Genomic DNA, 21,989 nt, shown 5'->3' with positions numbered 1-21,989 from the left:
AAAGCATCTCCTCAAACTGGTCATATAGTCATCATATGTGGAGAAGCCAATCCAAAAAGTTCAGTGGTAAATCTTTTCAGCTGAAGTGCCTTTTTATTCAATGTTATAAAATGTTCCTTAGAGATTTTGCATATGGTAAGATGAAATTTCTTCTATTAGCTCCAGATACCAGAACACACAAATATCAGGAATTTTTTTTCCTGCAATCTGTTTTTTAATAGAAAGTGATAAATGGTAAAGAAAAAAAAAAAAAAATCAGGGGTTTAGAAACAAATTCCAGCGTGTACCTTGCAGAAACTACAGTTTCAGGTCAACAAAGACAACTAGGTGGTAGCACATTGGATAGGGCACAGGACTAACGCAGGAAGTCCCAAGTATTCTTCATACCCCTTCCTTAGTGACATGACTGAGCCAAACTCTCTGCGTGGGCCTCAGTTCCTTCAATTATAAAATGGATACGATAGTAACACCTCTCTAACTGGCAAACTTCAAAGCAATATATAAATATTAGACATCATTACTATCAATACCTAAGGCAAAATCAAATAGCAATAGAGGCTAATAAATCATATTTAAGCATCCCTGTGGCAATATGTTGACTTAATTTTAAAATATAATTTCTATGTTTTGTTGTATTTTAATTTATTTTGTTAAATACTTCTCAATTACATTTCAATCTAGTTTGGACCACACTCAAGTGTTATAAAGCTCATGTGAGCTGAAGGACCTGAATCCTCTCCCTCACAAAAAAAAAAAAGCAAAATACTCAACAACAACTCCGATGCAAGAATGTGAAATAGTACAGGAAGTAACAATATTAAAAAGATTGTCAACAAGGATACAAACAAAATTAACTAAACCATCTCATTCTCTAACCATTCCAACCAAGACAGTACTTAAGATACACTTACTCCTAACTTGAATCAAACCCCTATGTCCCCATCATAAAAGGTTGCCTTATCTTCCTCTATTAGACTATAAGCACAAGGGCAGAGACTCTTTTTTTTTTTTTTTTTTTTAATTTGAATCATCAGCCCTTAGCACAAGGCCTGGAACACAGTATGCAAGTAACAAATCTATTTAATTATTTATTATCCGATCTTCCCCTATTAGAATCTGAACTCCTAAAGGAGCTTTTTATTGTCTTGCTTTTTGTTTTTATGTGCTAAGCACAATGCTTGGCACATAGTAAGCCTCAGTCTATGGTTTATCTACTATGACCCTAGTCACCTAAACCTGGCTCCTCCTTAGTGACCAGAGCTGTAAAATGTGAGAAGTTGGACTCAACAAACTCTAAGGTTCCTTCCAAATCTAAATCTGTGATCCTATAAAGGCTTTACCTCCTATACATACTTACTGATAAGAGAAATTTGCACTTCTCTTTAAAAAAAAAAAAAAAAAAAAAAAAAAAAAAGATTCACTTTGTGTAAAACCAATAAAGCATTTTGGAATTAATCAATGTTTATCAGAGGTTAAAATTCCTAGGAATTTAATTACCAATGAAATCTAAAAATTGTTGCTATTTGGAAGATTTTGTCCTCTGTTCTAGGGTCCCCTTTTCTCTACTCAATCTTGAAACTTGATTTCTCCATTTTCCCCAATCGTGGATCAACCAACAGAATAAGAGCAAGTCAAATGTCATTTTTTCCCAAGCTTTTGGAGGGCACTGATATGATGAGAAAAACAAAAAAGGACCCAAAGCCAGAAAACTTCTGGGCAAGTTTAATTAGGTCCTACCGTCCTCAAGGAACTTGGCAGGGCCAGTATATAACCAGTAGGCTATATACAAACTGAAATGGTTCCCCCTAAGCTAGAACTAAAGAAGTAATAAGACTAGCTCAGGAGCTTTAGAACCACAGGACCTGGTTTCCCGAGGCCATTTAGTTCAGCACCTTCCATCTTTTAGATGAAAAAATTGCAGAGGTTAGGTAAATTATTTGCTCAAAAGAAGAAATAAATATTAGCATCATGTGGGAAAGTGAAGAATCTGTAGTAAGAAAACCTGAGTTCCAATCTCAACTCTTCTCACTTACTATCTATGTGGCCTAGAGCCAATCTTTATAAATACTCCAACCTTGGCTTCCTCAACTGTGAAATGGTTCAGAGACCTTTCCAGCTTTAACCTCAGTAGTCGTATTCTAGAATTTTTTTTTCCTCAATCTAGAATTTTTTTTTGCTTCCCTCCCATTCTAGAATTTTATAGGAGAAAAAAAGTCAACTCTTTTTCTTGTTTAATATCATGAGGCAGATATAGAATAGGGTTTTAATGGTGATAGGTAATAATGGAAATGTCACAGTTCCCAAGTGAGAAAATTTCTGAGGCAGAAGCATCACTGACTCAATGAAAAGGAAACTTTATTTTTGCTGTCAACTTGATGATGTGGCAGAAATTTTATGTCTCCTACTACACCCCATATCTCCTCCTCCTTTGGCAATTTCAGAGTCCAACTTTAAGTCAAACATCTGGAAGTTTCACATATTTCCACATTTTCCACTGCAGTAGCACTATTATTTCCCTCTTTAAAAGAATTTAGTAAACCTTTAAAAAGCATTAAACTTAAGGCTTAAGTAATTTTCCATTAAAGTGAGATGCCACTATCCAGAGCTCACATTTTTTTTCCATAATATACTGCCATAAAGAAAAAAAAAATGATAACAATATGGAATTTTTATTTTAAAAAATAATTTCAGGGACTGGTTTTTCAAGATAATCTCCCACAATTTTCTATTTATAATATTTTCAAATATTTACTGATATTTAGAAAAATCCTGAATCCCAAAAATAAAAGGATGAGTGATGAATAGTGATATTATAATTAAAAAGTGCAAAGTGAACTAAAAATAAAGTCATCATTCACATCACCACATAGATTATACAAATCTAATTTCTGTCCAATAAAATGAGCTAAAAAAATTAAACATATTCCTATAAAGTTTTATTTTTTCCCTTTTAGAGTCATGACAAATTGACTACATTGTAAATGACCAGAAAAGACGTATTGTTGATATATAGATTATTATTCCTGAGTCAATTGTCCATGCTTAGACTATCAACTCATCACAGCTTAAACCGAAATTTATAATAAACAAGAGAAAGAGTAATGAAGAAAAAATATGGCATAAAATTTATAAAAATCTAATCTCACATTATTAAAGCAATCTATTGGCTATGAAAAATGAAAAGTGAACAACAGAAATGACACCGACACCCATCATTAAAATTTTAATCCAGAATTTAAAGCAACATAAATTAACTGTTACCAAAAAAAGGCCTAAAAGCATTGGGGTTAGTAAATATCTAGGTTAACTTGACAAACAAGGAAAAATGGCCATCAAAAATAACTTGGGATTAGAATATAAATTTCTCTAGCAAATCTTAGGGAAAAGGATGACATAACTACAAATAATAATATCTCATAACAAAGACCAGTTTAAAGTAAACTTGGTCTAAAGAAAATTTAACAGGATATATAACTAATCAAAATCATCCCAGGGATATTTATCAATTAAAAAGGAAAAAAAAAAGATGAAAAAGAGAATAAAAATGAAAAAGATTTGCAAAAAAACACTTCAGCAACTCCAAAGAACAGGAATTAAAGAAATCCTCAAAGAACTGATGGCAGGAATACAACTGATGGTTGTATGGATGATGTATGGTGAAGTTTCATAAGGATATAAGTAAGAGTTGGTCAGTGGGCAGACACATAAAACGAAACAATGTAATGAGATTCTCTTGGACAATGTCAGAGTACAGGTGAGAAAATTAAAAGTGAATTTTCAAGCCCGTCACAAAGAACACCATGCTTTACTGGTATGCTTATTACAGAAGACTTGCTTTGCAGTAATTATACTTCTCATAGATTTAAGACATAAAGGGAAAATTTACTAACATTTCAAAACATCCTCATTCTATCACTATATGCTACTAGTCTGAGTTCCAAAAACTGAATACTTAGTAAAGACAACTTGTACTCAATGAGACTTTGCCAACCTACCAATTCATGCATGCCAGTTAATCCCCCCAATGCCACCATTTTATAATTACTACCACCCAGTTTTTTGAAGTATACCATAAGAGAAAGAGCAATAGAAGCACCTTTTGAAGAATGGGTTTCAACTACTGGTCAATAATTTACCATCTATATTTTATGACCTCAAACAAGTCTCTCTTAAATTTTCATATCTGGAAAATAAAGAAGTTAGACTAAAGGATATCTAAGTCTCTTCCAGTTCTAAATCCTATCAATCCCCATCTATTTAATATATCTATCCAACACATCCAATACTCCAAATCTTTGGATTTTAAAAACTATGTTTAGTAATACTATGAAACAATGTTTTTAGCTTTTTCATTTAACCCATGGTTAAAAGAATCACAATTAACAAGTTAAAGAATATTTTATAAAAATCAATTTATTAACAACAAAAAAATCTCAAGTCACAGGATGTTAGCTATAATCACTTAATCCAAATCTTCCAGATGAGGAAATGTCAGATTGTTATTAAGTAGCAAAAGTAGGAGAACCGGGGTCTTCTCATATGCAGAAGACCTTGTTTTAGGAGAACAGAAGTGGCAATAATAAATACAGTATTTATTTGAGACTTTAAGGTTTGCAAAACGCTTTCCAGGAATCATCTCATTTGAGCTTCACAATGAATCCTACTGAGTGGATATTATAAATATTGTCATACCCCATTTTACACAATTGTGCCTTGTCCATTGTCACTCACTAAACAAATTAGTCTGGCAACTAAACGCATTACACAAATCACACTGCTTCCCCTATTGATAAGTCAAGTTGGAGAAGTAATTAGGAACCAGATACTTACTGATAAGAGAAATTTGCACTTCTTTAAAAAAAAAAATTCACTTTATGTAAAACCAATCAAACATTAGGGAATTAATCAACGTGGGCAGAAAACCACGAAAAGTTTTGAGCTCAGGTTCAAGTATGGAAATCAATAGTTTAGGAAAATCAATCTGTTTGCAATACAAAGAATGGATTGAGGAAAGAAGAAAGCATGATAGCAGGACTATCAAGGAGAAAACTAGTCATCCAAGATATCATCCAAACATAGCAGGGTGATGTTCCAAACAACCCTTGAGGGAATGGAAAAAATCAGCTATGTGAGATACAAAGGAGCACTCAGCAGAAATGTGAGGTCATGCATGGGGAGACATTCAGATAAAAGTTTCAAACCCAGTTTAGATGAATGCCTGATAAGAAATAGGAAAATGGGTCAAAGGTAGAGACCCAGACTTGGAACTGATCCATTAAAAAAGGTGTAATTTGGAGGTCAACAGAATAAGAAGAGCTTGGATGACAAAAGAAAAGAAAAATGAAAGTTCAAGAGACTGAGTCTTCAGTTAAGTCTTTGACTTTTTCATTCGTGAAAAACTTTCAGCTAATCTGTCTCTAATACAGTGTCATTAGACAAAGTGTTCTGAGGAAAATCTAATCCACATTTATGGATTAGAAGAAAGAAATAATAGAAAGACACAGAAACAGCTGGAGAAGTAAAAAGAAAAGGCTTCTGAAACTCAAGAGAAGAAAAAGCTTCAAGTTAGGGAAGAGTATAGAGAAACTATATACTTCACAGGAGGTCACAAGCGGATAAAAATTAGCAAATCTGCTAGACCAAAGATGAGGAAGGTCGCTGTAGGCAATGTCTTTCATGGAGTAGTGAGAACATCAGCCATATTATCAATGGTTAAACAGATCAGTAAAGTATAGAAAACAAAGACTATAAACTACTCTTCCCCCCCCCCCCCCAGGTATTAGTGGAAGATTGATCATCATCTTAGATTCATACAGCACTTTACAATTTTAAAAGCATTCTCATACATATCAGTCCATGTGATTATTATAGCAGTCCAGTGAAATAATAAGGGCTAATATTGTTGTTCCCATTTCACAGACAATGAAAACTGAGATTGAAAGAAGCTATGGGATTTGTCAAAGTTTAAAAAGCAAATTCATTGAGGACCTGCAATTTCCAGTCCAATGTTCTTCCCACTGGGGTCAAACAAATCAATTCTTCAGGATAAACTGCTCTGGGAAAAATGCACTATTGATTAGAGAAATGCAAATTAAGACAAGTCTGAGGTACCACAACATACCTCTCAGATTGGCTAAGATGACAGAAAAAGATATGAATGTTGGAGGGGAGGTGGGAAAACTAATACATTGTTGATGAAGTTGTGAACTGATCCAACCACTCTGGATAATAATATGCCCAAAGGGCTATCAAACTGTAATACCCTTTGATCCAACAGTGTCTTGGCAACAAGAAGATTATACAATAATCAATTCCGATGGACTTGACTTTTTTCAACAATGAGATGATTCAGGCCAGTTCCAATGGTCTTGTGAAGGAGACAGCCATCTGCATCCAGAGACAGGGGACTGAATATGGATCATGATATAGTATTTTCATCTTTTTGTTGTTTGCTTGCTTGTTTTTCTCTCATTTTTTTTCCTTTTTGTTCTGATTTTTCTTGTGCAGCATGATAAATGTGGAAATAGGTATAGAAAAATTGCACATGTTTAACATATATTGGATTAGTTGACATCTAGGAAAGTGGGTGGGGGAAGGGAGGGGAAAAATTTGGAATACAAAGTTTTGCAAGGGTGAGTGTTGAAAATTATCTATGCATATATTTTCAAAATAAAAAGCATTAATAAAAAATATAAACTTATCTGAGAACATTTTCAGACAGGAAGTAGAAGGGGAAGGAGAGGAACGATTCACAAGACCCTAGAGAGTACCACAAAGAAGCAAAAGTGGAAGGATCAAGTGGAAATGAAGAGCACTTTCAATCCATTATCAATTTAATTATGTCAATATAATCCATTATCAATCAATTCAATCAATAAATATTTATTAAGTGCCTATGATGTGCCTTTAAGCACTAGGGATACAAAAAGAGGCAAAAGTCAGTCCCGATCCTCAAGGAGCTTATAATTTACAACACTATCAATATCTATACATCTATATCTCTAAATAGTTTTCAATGGAAATCTCTATCACTCAGAATCAGTTTAACTTCTTCAAAATGGATTAATGGAAAATGAATGCCAAAATCAATATAATTAATTTAATTATTCATTAAATTTTAATCATTCTCTATTTGTGAAGTTTAAATTTTTACAGCAGAATCAAATATCAAAAAAGTAATAAGAAATCTATGTCTATTCATTCAACCTTTTAATTACAATACATGTATTCTACTTTCCAAGCCAAACTATTTACTGTCCTACATATGTAGCCCATCTCTGTCTATAGCAATCCTACCTATCCTTCAAGGACCACCTCAATCAACCTTAACTATTAAGCACTTACTATGTACTGTTGCTAAGTGTTAGAAATTCAAATTAAATAAAAAACAAGATCCCAAACTTCAAAGAGTTCACAAACTAAAGAGAAATTCTCATTCAAATGCCAACACCTTCAACAAAGATTCCCTAAGCTCCCAAGTTGAAAAGAATGTTTCTTTACCTACCATCTTATAAGGAACATGTTCCACTCCTTCCCAATCAGGGCCCCACCTAATTTATTTTAATATTTTCCCTATATATAAATATAGGTACTTAATAAATGTTTCTTTGAATTAACACAAATAAAAAAAAATGATTTGGTGAAACTTCAAAAACAAGTGATCAGACAAATCTCTTACTTCTCCATTAAATTATTTCAGATTTTGATCATAATATCTGAACTACTACATGTAAGCAATATTTAAGACTGTTTTAAGATACTAGTATTTCCCCAAACTTAGACTAAAACACTTGCAATTCTCATCCTAAATAAAGACTGTTTAAGATACTTGCATTTCCTCCCTAAATTAGGACTGTTTGATGTTTACATTTCCCACCTAAATAAAGACTGTTTAAGAATTCACATTTCTCCCCTTTATACTTCCATATATAAGTAAGTCTCCCACCCTTCAAGATAACCAGCAAGCAAGGACTCAAAAATTCATTCGTGAAAAACTTTCAGTTGATATGTCTCTAATACAGTGTCATTAGACAAAGTGTTCTGAGGAAAATCTAAACACAAACAATAGCTGAATTCTGAGCACATTTATTTTTCCTTTGAGGTAAAACTTTTTTGGTTTTCAATTATTATTACATTGGTCATAGATGAACTTTCAGGGTTATGCCACTTTTTTTTTAAAAGAACTCATTTCACTGACTAAATGGCATTCAAACATTTAACAAACCATGGCGTTCAAGTTACTTGTATGACAATTAGTATTCTATAATGTCTATTATTTTAGTAAATATATAATATTTCAAGATGCAAGGATCAGAGCACAGATTTAAAGCTTTCTAGTTCAACCTTCTCTTTTTACAGATGTAGAAATTGTATAGGGAAGAGTTGACTCTTCTTATTGGTAAGAAATGAGCAAATACCTAACAAATAACACCTTACAATTTTGACCCCACAGAAAAGACAAGGATGAAATTAAAATTAGTGAACATGGGAAGAACTATGGGAGCAAAATGCTAAATACACTGTCTGCCTACTGCAATTCTATAATTGCTTCTTTTCTTCTAAGGTAATGTTCACAGAGGAATGAAAAAAAAATTAGAAAATCACTGATATAAAGAAGGCATCAGTAAAACATTTTTAAATAAAAGCATTAAAATTTTACAAATAAAGAGTCTTAAATACACCAGTTCAACCTGCCAGTTTCCATGTGGCCATATACTCAGATATACACACCTAGCTGTGTGACTAGCCCTGTTTGCCTCAGTTTCCCCAATTGCAAAATGATCTGGAGAAGGAAATGGCAAACTACTCCAGTATCTCTGCCAAGAAAACCCCAAAAAAGGATCACAAAGAGATACGACTGAAACTACTAAACAACAAGTAACAGACAACAGATAGGAGAGACTCCTATCCCCGGCGCCCGCTCAGCAGGTTTTCAAATTAAGAATGTAATGAAACATGAGAGCTGAAAATGAGTTAACTTCAATTAAAAGAAAAGTGGCCAGAAACTTGAGCCACATCTGTACTACACATGCAGGTTTATAAATCAACCTCTTTACTACAGACTTTAATATACCTAGGAATATCTTCCATACCTTTATTTTTCTAGTTGAAAATTAAAATGGGGAAAATAAAAAGAAATCAATCACATTTACCATCTCTGAATAATTTAAAGCATATAAAGTTAGTCTTAGAAAATTAAGATAAGGAGTTTACTAGTATGATTATTGATTATTCAGAAGTACTTTCATTAATTTTGTGGATGGTACTCAAGATTTCTCTTTCTACATGCCAACCACACAAGAGCAGTCTAAAAAAACAAAACAAAACAATATTATTTAGCACTTCCTATGATAACCTTTCCCTATGCTTTGTTTCTTCTACTATATTATTAATAAAAAGCTTTTTTAAAAAATAAAATTTTTTGGACATTTATGCTGAATTCATACTACAAGATTTTAGAACAGTTAGAAAAGATGGAAGATCATCAGGCTGCAGAGGAACTCCAAGTCTAAGGACAAAAATGAAACATGGTTGAATGTTTTTGCCACTGTCCCATTTCCTTTTTCTTATGGAAGTGAATGTATTGTTTCTTAATAATGCCTTCTTCCTAGTTTCACCAATAACTGCTAGCATTAATATAGCACCTACTGTGCACTAAGCATGGTGGGAAGCACTTACAAATATTATTCTTATTTGATCCTCACAACCACCTCTGAAATAGCTGCCATTATTATCCTCATTTCACAGTTGAGGAAACTGAGGCACACAGATTAAGTGCCGTCAGGCAGCTGGTTAAGTCTCTCAGGTGGGATCTGAATTCTTCTTGAGTCCAGGACTAGGTGATATATCAATCAATGAATAAACATTTATTAGATGCTTACTATGTGCCAGGCACTTTACTACACACTTGAAAGTCATATTAAGTGACAAATTCTTTCCCTTACAGGCAGTCAATAAATACTTAACCATGCATCTTCTAGGTACCAGGCACTATATTATCTTCTTTCATTGAACTTTATAAGTTATCAATTTTGTATAGAGAATTATAAAGACAACACTGTGCTATTGAAAATTTGGTACATGATTACCCAGTTCACTCTGAAGCCTAAGAAGTAAGGGTTTGTTTAAGCATGTTGTCAAACACAGCACAAATATTATCAACACAATTAATGAAAGTCGCCAAAGTTGGGAACCCTTGCTATATCCACCTTCTGAACTAAAGATGTACCAGCTGATAAGGGCAATCAGATTTTGATGGCACTGCAACTTCCCAAAGCTCAGCAAGCACCCACTTTTTTCCTCTCAGAAAAGCAAAGATTTTTATATTTAATTTGCATATCCATTTTGATAACTACCAAGTAAGTGTGAAATGTAAGAAAAAGAAGGCTGATGGATCTAGAGTTAGAAGCCCCAGTCTCATTTCCATCCCTACCCTGGCTCTGTGTCCCTGAGGCAAGAAAGAATTTTTCAACATTATTTAAAATTACCAAAAAAAAAACAAAACAAAACAAAAAAAAAAAAAAAAAAAAAAACCATCAACAGACCTTTCTACACTGTAGACAACAGCAAACATAGAAAAAAGAAAACCCTAAAGTATTATATACTTACTATCATCCCAAAGTTGCCTTTACTAAGGCATGAAGAGGGTTCCTGAGTCCCCAGCAGCTATAAAGAGAAGCATAAGCTCTAATAGGGTAGAACAAACTAGAAAAGGGGTGTGTGTCTCTTAGAGGCCTAGTCTTGTTAGCTTTATCTGTTTCATCACCAAAAGGTGGCATTTTGCATACTGCAATTTAATGGGATGGGAGAAATAGAGGTGCAACAACAACTCATTTACATGATTAATTTAACTAAAGTGTGGAAGGCATAGTCTAGATTGATGGAAAAAATGGTAGAATCAGGATCTTTTGAAATGGAGGGTATAGGATGTGGAAGGAAGTAGTGATGCTATACTCATTAATACACTAACATTTAATCTGAACACTAAGGCATATTATAAATCAAAGGTTTAGACAACACAAAACAGATCTAACAATAGCTAATATATGAGCAAAACCGACTAAAGAGCAGAAAACACACAAGATCTTGATTTTTTTGTACTTTTGACTATGAAAAATTCTTTCTTGCCTCAAGACTAATGGAATAATTTTAATTAATCTCACACTCTTAACTGATATAAAGGTTTGGAGTGCAATGCTCATGTGTCCAACCTTCTTTATAGATATGACCATTATAATAAACATTTCCCTCATTTCCCCACTATAATTTGACCTAGTTCTAGACACACTTACTATAACAAAAAAAGCAAAAGAACAAAATGAAGATAGAGATATTAGCAGAGGAGACAAAATTATTCCTATTTATAGATGACAGGATGGCATACTAAGAAAACTCCAGAGAAATCAGTGAAAAAGCTATTTGAGACAATTAAAATACTTAGTAAGGTAGCAGACTACTAAAAAAAATTCACAAAACTCATCAGCATTGCTATGCAGTATTTTTTAAAGCCCTAGGCAGAAATTATAAAAAAAGGAATTCAATCAAAAATAACTAAAAAAATGCAAATCAACAATGCAACCAGGGATTATGATCTATTTAGATACCCATGTAATAACTACACAAAACATTTTTATAGAAACAAAGGAAGACAAATAATTGAAAAGATATTCCTCATTCATAGTTGGGCCATATAAAAAAATAAAAATAACTTCCTCATAACTTATATGTTTAGACAAATGGCAAAAGGGATATTTTATAGAATTAAACAAAACAACAGAATCCTTTTGTAAGAAAAAAAGCTCTAGAACCTTAAAAGAGAAGTATAAGTGAAAGGGCATTAAGATAATCATTCCTAAAAATAGCTTATAAAGTGGAAATCTTTAAAATTGATTTAGTACTGGTTAGATGCAGATTGATGAAACAGAAAAGATAAGCAAATGACAGAAACATTGAAATGTGTTTGATAAATCTGAGGAAATAAATTAATAGGGGAAAGATTCCTTTGATAACACCATGAAAATTTAAGTTTGGCAGAAATTAAGGTTAGACTAACATTCTACACCACATCCATCAAAATGGATAACAATGAAAAAAAACTTAAGAGAACAGAAGTGGGTTCTTTTCATAACAAACATTAAGGAAATGTTTTATTCAAACACCAGTTAGAGGAATTGTAAAAGACAAAATAGACAATTGTTTATAACATAGAGTTAAAAAAAAAAAAAAAAAACAACTTCTGCACACAAAATCAATGAAGATAAATAAATTGCTGAATGGAAAAAAAAATTTTTACATGAAGTATCAATGACTAAAATCAGCCATCCAAGATGTATATATGTGGTATTATTCTCTATTTAAAGGATCCATTCTCCAAAAGGTAAGTGACCAAAAAAATAATAAAACATTATCAAAATAAGAATTGCAAATGATAAACAACCACATGGAAAACTGTTCCAAACTGAAGATGAAGTGGCACATAGAGGTTTTCTTCAAAAATAAATAAATAAAGATAAAATAATAAAAGATTTTATTGTCTAGGACAAGGAGAGCAGCTATCATGAAATTTTAAAACTCCTGTAAGCAAGAAAGGCAGAAACATTAATATGAGGGCAAACTAAAGTGCTTTAGTATGATCTAGTCCTGAAACAAATGAAAGCAAGAAACTACATGGGTATATATGATCCAGCAATGGTTCAAGGAACAAGGAAGAGGTTGTGCAGTTTCTTAATTGAGAGAAAAAGACAACAAAGAGTGATGATAGCCTGACATCTATAACAAACACAGCAAAAATCTTCAAAGTACAGAGAAGTCTAATAATGGTCACTAATGTGATACAAAGGGGAGAATTTTTTTAATGTTTTTATTATTATTACCATTTACTATGATACCCCACAAATTAACACTATTTCCTCTGAGTTTTCTAATTCAGATATACCAGTTTCTTCATTTAAAGAATAAAGGAATTGGACCAAATAATAAGGCCCCTTCCAGCTCTATATTCCTCAAATGTAAAGGGTAACAAAAAAATGTAACAAACTAGTGATAATCTTTGTCAATTAACATTTTTTCTATACCCTGATAGAGAGGTTATCCTCAAAGAAGTAACATTTTAAAACAATATTCAAAAGGCTAGAACAATTTTGCACATTGAGTCATTTCACTCTCATCTATAATATAATAACAAGGGCGTATGTGTATTTAATAATAAGATTGCAAGAGTAATTATCTAACATCTTCCTTTAGAACATGCAAAGCAGTATTCAAGATAGGATTATTTGAAATAAGAACAAAAATTTCTGCCATACGCATGCTATTGATGGATGGACCACAAAAGTAGAGAAAACTTGAAAAGTTGCATCAATCACGTCATATAAATTAAAAATTCCCTGATACTCTATAAAACATGTACACACACACACACACCTGAAAATAAGGGCAATATTTAACAAAGTACATTTATTTATGTTATAAAACCTTTATGCTACAAATACAACAAAGCACAGGCAAAGAAAGGCTATTTTTAATAAATATATTATCTAAAACCATAAGAGTCAACATCATTTGTAATGAGGCAACATTGGTTGGTTTTATTGAAATGCTTTTTTTTTCCCTCTTTTTTTTTTTTACAAATTACTCTATTTGGAAATAAAAATGATGGAAAAAAATTGCCATTTCAAGTCACAGCAATTCTACTTCTACATAAAAAATTAAAATGTTCAAGAAATGTTAGTTTTCAGCAGATTGACAGGGCAATTATTTTAAAACACACCCAATTGGATTTGTTCCTGAGGCCAGTCCAATTAATTTCAATCAAAGTTATCAATCATTACATTCACCAGCAATACAGTTTCACCTAAGGACAAATTCGGAATTCAGTATAATTGAAAATTTGATAGAGTGGCCAGTGACAAAATAACATTTAATAGAAATAAATATAATTATAAAGGAAAATTAACTGCAAATACAATTAATTAAAACAGCCTAATGAGAACAGAGACCTAAAATCAAGAAGTCTGGCCAACTACAACTAATTATAACAACAATTAGAGGAATATCTCCCTGGGTTTCAGTTTGGTTGTTTTTTTTTTCATCCATAAAAAACTAACAGACTAGATGACTTCCAAACTTTTTTCAGCTCTGAGATCTTGAAACTTTAAAAACAACTGTCTCCATCTGGAAGAAGACCTAAGGATATTAGTGAAATTTAAAACTAAATTAATTTGGGGGTAGCTAAGTGGTACAGTAGATAGATACTGAGTCTGGAATTATGAAAAATCATTTCCCTGAGTTCAAATCTGTCCTCAGATGCTTATTGGTTGGATGACCCTGAACAGGTCACTTAACGATATTTGCCTCAGTTTCCTCATCTGTAAAATGAAATGGAGAAGGAAATGGCCAGAAAACCCCAAATGGGATCGTGGCGTATTGGGAGATGACTAAAATGACTGAAAAACAATAAAGATATAATCAACTATAGAATATCCTTCTGGAAGAGGTTAAGATACAAGAGTAAAATCAAGATAACATATCTGACATAGGATATCAGCATAGTTGAAATGTGGACACTTCACTAAATATATCAAGTCCAAATTTAACCAATTCAACATGCTTGCTTTACTGAAGCATTCAAAAGGCAGATATGCATGTGTAGAGTTGGACTAGGCATTAGGGAGATCACAGTTCAAATCCACCCTTAGAGTCTTACTAGTTTAATGACCCTGAGCTAGTCACTTAATCTTTCACAAACTCAGATTCTTCATCTGTAAAATAGGGATGTTAACAGCTACCTCCCAGGGTTGTAGTAAGGATCAAATGAATTCATATAAGTGTTTTGCAAATCTTAAAACATAAAACTACAATACTAACTATTATTAATATATTCTTAATAGAGACAAAACAGTGAAACAAGATATTTTAAATGGAATTCCAGACTTAGCAGAGTTTATAATCTAAAAAGAGAGATAAAACAGGAATATAATACCTATTGAAAGAAAAGAAGGGAAGAAGGACAGAAGGAAAGGAGGGAAGGGGGAAGAAGAGAGGGGTAGAGAGGAAGGAAGGAAGGAAGGAAGGAAGGAAGGAAGGAAGGAAGGAAGGAAGGAAGGAAGGAAGGAAGGAAGGAAGGAAGGAAGGAAGGAAGGAAGGAAGGAAGGAAGGAAGGAAGGAAGGAAGGAAGGAAGGAAGGGAGAGAGGGAGGGAGGGAGGAAGGAAGGAAGGGAGAGAGGGAGGGAGGGAGGGAGGGAGGAAGGAAGGAAGGAAGGAAGGGAGAGAGGGAGGGAGGGAGGGAGGAAGGAAGGAAGGAAGGAAGGGAGAGAGGGAGGGAGAGAGGGAGGAAGGAAGGAAGGAAGGGAGGGAGGGAGGGAGGGAGAGAGGGAGGGAGAAAGGAAGGAAGGAAGGAAGGAAGGAAGGAAGGAAGGAAGGAAGGAAGGAAGGAAGGAAGGAAGGAAGGAAGGAAGGAAGGAAGGAAGGAAGGAAGGAAGGAAGGAAGGAAGGAAGGAAGGAAGGAAGGGAGGGAGGGAGGGAGGGAGGGAGGGAGGGAGGGAGGGAGGGAGGGAGGAAGGGAGGGAGGGAGGGAGGGAGGGAGGGAGGGAGGGAGGGAAGGAGGGAGGGAGGAAATATTTATATGCAAAGGAAAGAAGGGCTAAACAAACCTTGAATGAAAATTAAAGGAGACTGAAATCACTTCCATGAGGAAAAATCAGGACCAGGGCTAATATCTGATGAAAGGAAGAATTAATAGGCAGAATAAGTAAATATGAGAGGGTAAGAAAACTTGAATAAATTTTAGTGTAGGTGAAGGAAAGAACTAAAAACTATTCCATACATTTAAATTACCAGAAACCTTATTGATTAGCTCTAAAATGATGGTTTTTGACTAAACTTTGGCATGAACTTTGAGGGGTACCATGTAAGGCTCTCTTGCTTACTCACAATTTCCAGGTTGAAATTTTTGATTTAAAGTTGAGAAAGGACAGTAAAAACAAAACTCATTTAATATCTGCTGACTATAGACTCTAGCATAAATATTTGAGGTTTGTTTGTTTGATTGGTTGTTGTTGTTTTCATCAGTAAGGATAACCAGTGGCTATGCCTAAATCTAAAAATCTAAATCTAAAAAATAAACAAGGTCACTAAAAATAAGTTTCCAAATGAAAGGATGGAAGACACATTTCATTATCTTGAAATAAATAATAACATGTCTTTTTAAGTAATGCCAAATGCAGTGTCTATGCTGTAAAGGACAACTACAAACTATCTATTTTCTCGCCTCTTAAAAAACTGGAAATTCATTCACACTTTCACAAAGTTTCACAAACACTGCTTTTAAACAAGCTGCTTTAGTTCTAGGGTAAAGAAAATCTGCTCCTGTTTTCCCACTGTGGTGACAGAGCCCAAGTCAAACAATTAAAAAATACACAGTTCTTGGCTGTATGAAAAGACAAAAACCTGCATTCCTTAAGCTTTGTAGACCAATTTCATTCAGCCCACTGAACAGAATGTCACAGATACACACTCCGTAGCTTTCAAGCCCCAGTAACAGGACAGCAGTGATTTAAAGGGGAACCTGGTGTTACCCATAAGGACACACAATATTACTAATTACAGAGTGATTTTACCAATAAATATTTTGGTTAGGGACTGCTTTGTCATCACTGCAAGCAAGTATTTTTAGTTGAAAGCAAGTAGTTGGGCAGTACACGTAGACATGATTCTGGTTTTTAAAAATCTATTTTTATATTCTGGTAATTTGGTAGTTCTCTGAACTCTCTTTCTTGAAAGCTGGTAATTTGGAAACAGCAAACCACAAGAATGTGAAAATGCAAAAACCCAAAGCCACCCTCATGTCCGGAAGCTAGGTCAAGGCTACCCTGAAAACCTTGTCTATCTAACCATGTTTTGTGGGTAATAAATAGTGGGGTCCATACTTAATCAGTCTCATACGAGTAAAAGGAGTAAATGCTGACTGAAGTCAGGAAGGAAAGGAGTAGCTAGTTTTGCTACTAGCTAATATTCTAGTTTTGCAACTAGAATATTTCTTTGAGAAGATCATTCAATATTCTTCTCCAACCCCTAATCTAAAAGCAGCAACTATTCATGGGAATGAAGTTCTATGGATAATATCATTGAAGGGATTTGTGCATGTATATATACACAATGTATATACATATACCTACATAAATATGCACACATATATGCATATGCACACATATATAAACATACCTCTCTCTTCATATGCAAACAGATACAACAGTACATCTTTAGCTTAAAATCAGCAATAGATTTTATATGAACAAGCTTTTTCTTTGCTGAAATTCTCTCTTTAAGAGACTATGTTCCCACTTTCCCATTTGGTTCATTTAATTTTTTTAAACTAGCCTCAAATCTAATATATATCTCAGAAGTTTTCTAAGCTGGTTACCCACCAGGACATTTTCCATTGAAAATCTTTGCACACAGTGCTCTAACTACCAGGACTAGAGGTAAAGATTAAAGGGCCATTATGTCTAGGTCATTCTTAAAAAGGGGATGTTTTAGAAAGGAAAGAAACTGTCTTCCCCATTACTCTAAATGAGCAGTCTCTTGTTCTCTGCAGTCCTTCTGCACACAAGACCACTACTGACTTCAGTGGGAAATCTGCCCAAGAAGTGACTGTGAGCCTGGGTAGGATTAAATTAGTCCTAAATCCATTCCATTGTTCCAAGGTATTACAACATACACAGCTCTCTAATCAGGCCAAAAGAGTGACTGAGAATAGATATCAGAGGTTTGCAAGGGTGGGGTCTCAAGTTGGAATATAGGAGCAAAGCAAAGAAAGGTGACAGTCTAGCTATTCAAGTTGGTGTCAGACTTAAGAGTCTGATTGATGTGCTTGGTTGGCCCTTATCACAATTCAAGATTGCATTGTAATTCAGCCCCACCAGTAGCCCAAACAGCAGTCTAGTGATTTTACCCGGAGAATAAGCTGAAAAGGGAAACTGAATAGGATCAAGCAGTATTAGTTTCTCTGGACAATGTTTAAAGAATTAAAACTCTAATGTACAGAGATTGACTCAGTATCCCCTCATATGTCAAATTCATGAAGGCTGCTGTAGAACATAAGTATTGTTTGTTGCTAATTCTTAGAATAAAATGGAAGACTCAGAAAGCAAAATGGGAAGAAGGGACTGGAAAAAAAAAAGACAAAAACAAGAAAGAAAAATAAAAGAAAATATTTAGGTAAGGAAGAAAAAAGGTTAGAAGAGGGGAGAGAGAGAGAGAGAGAGAGAGAGAGAGAGAGAGAGAGAGAGAGAGAGAGAGAGAGAGAGAGAGAGAGAGAGAGAGAGAGTAAAAATAAAAATAAAAAAAAAAGTTGGCTTGGAACTTTGGAGATCAGGCAGCCCAATCAGCTTATTTCACACATGAGGTTTAATAACTGCCCAAGGTCACACAGCAGCTTTATGACAAATCTAGGACTAGAACTCAGGTTTCCCAATAAAGAGAAGCTGGTGCAATGAGAAAATCAACAGATGGGGTGGGGGAGGGGGGATGAAGGAAGACCTAAACACTCCCTTTTCCAATGGAAGAACTGCTGAAAACTAGGAAAGGAAGCTATGATTGTTGCAAATGCAAATGATGAAATCATTAAGGTTTCACATTCATGATAGTCCCCAAAATAATGTCACTATTCTGTGCAAGAACTTTTATAAAAGATATAAAAAATTCTGACCTCAAGAGGAGGTCAGGAGCCTTGGGAAGCATAATGATTTATGCCCCACCACATTCAAACATCCCTGCTATTGGGAAAGCAAGTAGAACTGGGGACAACATTTTTCCAATTTGGCATCTTAGGATTATTGGACTGAAAATAACCCAAGAGGGCTCAGACTGGAGTAAAACTGCCCTTAAGTACATAAAGACTGAAGAGCATAAATGTAACTAACTTTATTAAAATTTAGATTATTGAAAATAATGTAGAATTAGATAGGAAAGCACCTCTTTAAGAAACTGAATCCCACAGACAGCTTTACTTGCCTATGGTTCTATGGCAGAATGAGAATTTGAACTCCACTCTTTTTACCCCAAACGAAGTAAGCACTAATGGCTTCAATTTCAGAATTCCTACTGGACTACTCCCCAAGTCCAGCCCTTAACTTTAAAAAGCTTGCAATTATTAATCCTTTTGCTATCCCCCCTCCTCAAATAAGTCAGTCTTCTTTTATCACTCTTTTCCTAGCACGGGAATGCCTAAAAAGCAAAACTTTTTTTTTTTCTTTTTAAATGTGTCCTTTTCTTCAACTTCTTTCCCCCAGGCTGCTTCTACTCTCCATCCAAGGACTGAGGAAGGGCAAGAAGCCCCTGGCTATGTCTTAGGCGAGTTGGGTCACAGCCAGGGAGTCAGGGTCTGTCCCCAGCCTGGTAAGCTAGGGGAAGGCATGGAAGGGTGGCGGACAGCTGCAGCTACTGCTGCTATCTCTGCAGTATCTCTGCTCTTTCTTCCCTGGGATTCCCCTGGGCCCATGCCTCAGAAGCCCCCCTTCACTTTGTGCACACACAGAAAAGCCCTTTCCTTGAATACGCACACACAGAGAGCCCCCTCTCCTGGCACACACATACAAGACCTCCTCTCTTGCACACACACATGTACACACACAGAGCCCCCTTTCTCCTTGCAAACGTGAACCCCCAATCTCCTTGCACGCGCAGAGATGACCACACTGCACACGGTGCATCTAGAGAGGGGCTCTCGCGTATTTGCGGGTGTGCAAGGAAAGGGTGGCTCTTGTGTGTGTGCAAGGGGGAAGTTCCTGTGTGCCTGTGCAAGGGTCCGAGAGGGGGCTCTTACGTGTAGGGACCGCACCGTGCGGGGAGATTTTTTTGGGGGGGAGAGAAGATACAGATGTTATTCTTTGCCAAAGCGGAGGGAAAGGAGGTAAGTTTCCCCTCCAAAAGGGGAGAGAGAGAGAAGGGACAAAAATGCGCACACACACACACACACACACACACACACACACACACACACACACACACGAGAGATCAAGTTGCTGGCTTCCGAGCCCGGAGGCTGGAGCGCAGCAAGCGGGGGGCCCGCCCCGGACCCGCGGGGCTGGGGCGCAGCGCACGTCCTCCCCTCCCTCCTCCTCCCTGTCCCCTGCAGGAGTCCGGCCGCCCGCGGCCCCCTTCGGTGCCCCGGCCCGGGGCCCGCCGCGCGCGCCGGCCGCCCCCGAGCTTCGGAAAGGCGCGCGGCTCCAGCCCCCTCTGGAGGCTCCGGAGGAGCAGGCAAAGAGGGAGGGAGGCAGAGGAGCCGCAGCGGGGAAGGGAAGCGGGGGGCGGCTCCGGCCTGGAGCAACAGGGCTCGAAGAACGTCCCCCATTAGCCTCCCGTCCCTCGCTCCGCCGCCGCAGCTTCCCGCCCGCGATCCCCTTCCCAGCGGCAGCCCGAGGAGAAATCAGAGCCGCCCCAGCGAGCCGAGCCACGAGTCGGCCCGGCGCCGGCTCCTTCCCTCCCTCCCCGGCCGCTCACCCCGCACGATGCCTGCCGGGAGCTGGCTCAGTCCCTGCGCCCCGAGCCGCCCGTCTCCGCGCCCGCGGCCCCTTCGTCTTCTTCCTCCTCCTCCTCCTCCTCTCCGTCCTCCCTCCCGCAGGTTTCAAATTGAAATTCCCTGGCTGGAGCCGTCAGAAGAGTCCGCGCTCCGGCCCCGCCCTCACAACAGTCCCGCCCCCTGCAGCGGAAACCCCTCCCGCTCCCCCACCGCCAGCCCCTCCGGGACACGCCACTGGCACGGAAACCCAGAGAAAGGCTGAGCGGGGACGGGCTCCATCCCCCTCCCCAGCCCCGCTCCCCCGCGCGCTCATCTCGGTTCAAGTCTCCGGGACACCCGGACACAAACTTTTTTATTTGTCTGTTTCAAAAACCGCAGGTTTCAGAGCTGAAAGGGACTTAGAATCAGCCAGCCTCCTCCCTTTACAGAGGAGTAAAAGGAGCCTCGGGGGAGGGACCTGAGATGCTCACAATTTGAATCCAAGTCTCAGGGTACCCACTGAACCACAGCTCCCTGGGATGCTCTTTTTTATAGGATACACCCTTCTGGCCTTTTTAATTTCCCTTTATTTCTTCATCCTTCCAAAGCTGGAGTTCTCAGAGGACCAGTTATCGCCATGCAGATACTACTCAGCCTCCCGAGCCGCAGTTTCCCATCCTAAACAGGATATCCAAACCAGAATTCATGATCATGTCCCCTTTTCTAAATTTGGGAAGGTACCACTACCGCCCATCACTCAGGCTGCAAGGCAAACCGCGGTATGTAGCATCCTTGATTCCTCCCTCTCACCCCGTGTATCTCAGGTTTCTTACCTGTACTACCTTCAAGATATTCCTCCTGTTTGTCACCATCTCTCTAATTCTGCTCCTCATTCCCTCGTGCCTGACTATGGCAAAAGCTCTCTCTCACTTGGTCTCCAAGCATCCTCCCTTTAGTTACCAAAGTGACTTTTCCAAATTATTTCCTCCACAATAGACTCCAGCTGTATCCCTATTTCTTCTAGGATCAAATATGATGTCCTCTGTTTAACATTTAAATTTTCTGCTCTTCCTATTTTTCTAGTCTTCTTATACTTTTGTTATAAGTGTCACACTTTGTGACCTCATTTGTGGTTTTCTTGGCAAAGATACTGCTGTGATTTGACAATTCCTTCTCCAGCTCATTTTACAGATGAGGAAACTGAGGCAAACAGGGTAAGTAATGTACCCAGGGTCATACAGCTACTAAGTATCTGAAACCAGATTTGAACACAAGCAGAGGAATCTTACTGACTCCAGGCTTTGCACGTTAACCACTTTGTCGCCTCCCCATACCCATACAGCTCTATGGATTTAGCTATATTTAGCTTACAACCACATCAGGCCTATTTTCAGTTCTCACCTGATACTCCCATCTCCTGCCTCCATGCATTGGCTCTCACTGGTTGTTCTTCATACCTGAAATGCTCTTCTCTTCACTTCTACTTCTTGAA

At 36.8% G+C, this 21,989-nt stretch overlaps 1 protein-coding gene across 25 annotated transcripts in view; it reads right to left on the bottom strand.

Annotated features, from left to right (window-relative positions):
• EPB41L2 (erythrocyte membrane protein band 4.1 like 2) overlaps positions 1 to 20,657 on the bottom strand; it is a 279,109-nt gene extending 258,452 nt beyond the window's left edge. For 20 of the 25 annotated variants that reach the window (XM_074309829.1, XM_074309834.1, XM_074309837.1 and 17 more), the window contains exon 1: positions 20,500 to 20,657. The gene's annotated coding sequence lies outside the window, so the exon portion shown is untranslated. The remainder of the gene's footprint in view (positions 1 to 20,499) is intronic. The other 5 variants (XM_074309849.1, XM_074309855.1, XM_074309850.1 and 2 more) reach the window with 1 other exon arrangement.
• Between the last annotated feature and the right edge of the window lie 1,332 nt (positions 20,658 to 21,989).

This window comes from Sminthopsis crassicaudata, chromosome 4 (assembly GCF_048593235.1).
Source record: "Sminthopsis crassicaudata isolate SCR6 chromosome 4, ASM4859323v1, whole genome shotgun sequence".
Taxonomy (NCBI): domain Eukaryota; kingdom Metazoa; phylum Chordata; class Mammalia; order Dasyuromorphia; family Dasyuridae; genus Sminthopsis; species Sminthopsis crassicaudata.
The sequence above is the reverse complement of the archived record's forward strand: the minus strand, read 5'-3'. Positions and strand labels throughout refer to the sequence as shown.